Source organism: Puntigrus tetrazona, chromosome 5 (assembly GCF_018831695.1).
Source record: "Puntigrus tetrazona isolate hp1 chromosome 5, ASM1883169v1, whole genome shotgun sequence".
NCBI classification, from domain to species: domain Eukaryota; kingdom Metazoa; phylum Chordata; class Actinopteri; order Cypriniformes; family Cyprinidae; genus Puntigrus; species Puntigrus tetrazona.
In genome coordinates, this window is record NC_056703.1 from 2,811,976 (window position 1) to 2,814,475 (window position 2,500).

At 35.3% G+C, this 2,500-nt stretch overlaps 1 protein-coding gene across 1 annotated transcript in view; it reads left to right on the top strand.

The window, feature by feature from the left end:
• hk2 (hexokinase 2) overlaps nt 1-445 on the top strand; it is a 53,066-nt gene extending 52,621 nt beyond the window's left edge. Inside the window, exon 17 of the mRNA XM_043239007.1 lies at nt 1-445. This exon is cut by the window's left edge and continues 1,148 nt beyond it. The gene's annotated coding sequence lies outside the window, so the exon portion shown is untranslated.
• The last annotated feature ends 2,055 nt before the right edge of the window (nt 446-2,500 follow it).

Sequence of the window (2,500 nt, forward strand, 5' to 3'; positions counted from 1 at the left end):
TTTATTTAGCCGTTTGGTTGAGTCGCTCGCTGGAAGTAGTGTTCATTTTACAGCCTGATTTCTGCTCCTCTCCGTCTAACACACATACAGCTCACAACCAATTGTCAGAATTGATGGAGCCTCCTGGAAAATGTCAGGAAATCTATTTTTGCATGTAATTTCAGACCGCACGCAAAGACGGCACAGAAAGATTTCTTTTTTTTTTTTTTACATGAACACCGCAGGCTGTGGCATCTGTGCATTCATGTCAGTTATTGGTTATGGATGATTATATACATTTATATGGGTCGGGTTTGGAGTTAGGTGGACGGCAGGTTTGATTTGAGAAGAAAAAAAACATGTAATATAACTGTATATTATCTTTTTAAAGGGTTTTGTGTTGTAAGAAGTCTATGATCAGTAAGCTGCATTCGGAGTAACAGTAAAATATTGTCAAGATTTAAAAGGGCTCTTTTTTTTCTATTTATATTAATGTCTTCAGAAATCATTCTAATAATGTTGAAAACGGCACAATATTTTTATGGAGTCAGTGATTTTTCTTTCTTTTTTCTAGATATTTTGATAAATAAAAACTTCTAAAAAAGACTGTATTCGAGGAACAGAGGCAACAAAATGTCTTTTTTTTGATCAATTTAATGCATCACTGTTAAATAAAAGTATTATTTGCTTCCAAAACGTAAAATACAGATTACAAAAATTTTAAAAGTAATGTATACACATGTTTATGCAGCAGAATTATTCACTAGAATTAATATTTGAACTGTTCTAGGTTAAACTGGAAATTCAAAAAGGAAAAAAAAAGTTTAACGGCGGTGTTGGTTAGTAAAAAAGTAATTAATTACTAGTTAGTAATTACATATTTAATAGTGTAATTAGATTACTGTACAAATTACTTTTTCCAAAAAGTATTTATTTATTACTAATTACTTTAAAGTTTTGTATTTAGGATCTAGAATAAGGTCTTGCAGAAAAAGACATTAATGTGTGTTTTTAAGTAACAGTAAACAGCCAGGAATATTCAAGCTAAGAGTGAGAGCTGGTGTTTTTATTACCTCACCAAGTATTTAAAGTGAGAAGGTGCATAAAAAGCATGCATTTTAATGTTAGATCTTTTCATTTTGATCCTAAATCTATTGATGTATTGTGTCTAAATGTCTATGCATCGATTCAATTCGGTTGCATAAGAAGTAACTAATTAAATTGCATGCATAGATATAATTCCTTGACTTAATTAGTTACTTAGTAACTAATTACAACCAACACTGAACAAAAGGAAGAAATGTGAAGAACGGACCGTAGCGCGGTGCTTTATGGAAAATGAATTGATTTGGTATGGAACCGATCCTGTGTGGTCCTCGCCATCCATCTGCTTCTATCATCTGATGCACAATCATTTACATCTTACAGGCTTTGGCTGTAGTGCTTTAAAACTAAATCAGAAAAGCTTTATAAATATGAATATCAACTTGTGATTGTAAAGACTTTTCCCCTGAGGACTTTTCTTGAGGACGCATATCTGCAGCCTTGATGAAGATAAGAGCATGGAAGTCATTATTTCTGTGTGTGTGTGTGTGTGTGTGTGTGTGTGTGTGTGTGTGCGTGCGTGTGTGCGTGCGTGCGAGTGTGTGTGTGTGTGTGTGTGTGTGTGTGTGTGTGTGTGTGTGTGTGTGTGTGTGTGTGTGTGTGTGTGTGTGTGCGTGTGTGTGTGTGCGTGTGTGTGTGTGTCGTCGAAGCGCTGTCATTTATACCGAGTCGTGTGAATTTCTGAATGACTAACAGTGTTTCCTGTTCAGTATTCGTGTCTTCTCCAGCAGGGCTCCATGGACAGTATCTCATGAATTATTAAGGTCAGATCAGGTCTGCTCCGCTGCGGCTTTCAAAAGTTTTTTAGGCGCCTGCACCTAAACACTTCACACATTCAGAGATGACAGGAGTACAGTAGGAATGACCTTTTAATCCAGGCTACGATGCAACTATTGTTTTGATTTTTAAGCAAGATCTCTGGAATCTAGATTTTTTTTTTGTTTTGTTCAACACCAGGACTTGGTCTCTATAGCTTGTGCACTTCAACTAATATAAGAAAAAAAAAATTAATTAAAACATTAAAAATGCAATAATCATAAGACAGTAACTCAATATGTCCATGAAGGAATTAATTTGACCCTTGTGTCATTTCCAGCAAAACTTACAATTCATCTTTTAAAGTTGTTTTCAGGAGACAGAGCGTGCTACAAAAAAGGCACATGTTAAGAAATGAGAAGAATCAAGGTAAAGGTCACCAGCGAACAGTTTATCAAATGAACAAGTATGAACATATTCATGTGTTTCTTCCTGCTTTTCCAGGAGTCCGATGTGAACGAGTGTGTTTGTCCTCGTTTCCACCGATGAACGCAAAAGATATTGTGGAAATCTCTCACTCATTTCCATTTGAATATGTTGGATATCATGAAGCAGTGAGGTTTTAGTTTCTGAGCCAGAAGAACTTTTTGCATGCATCAGA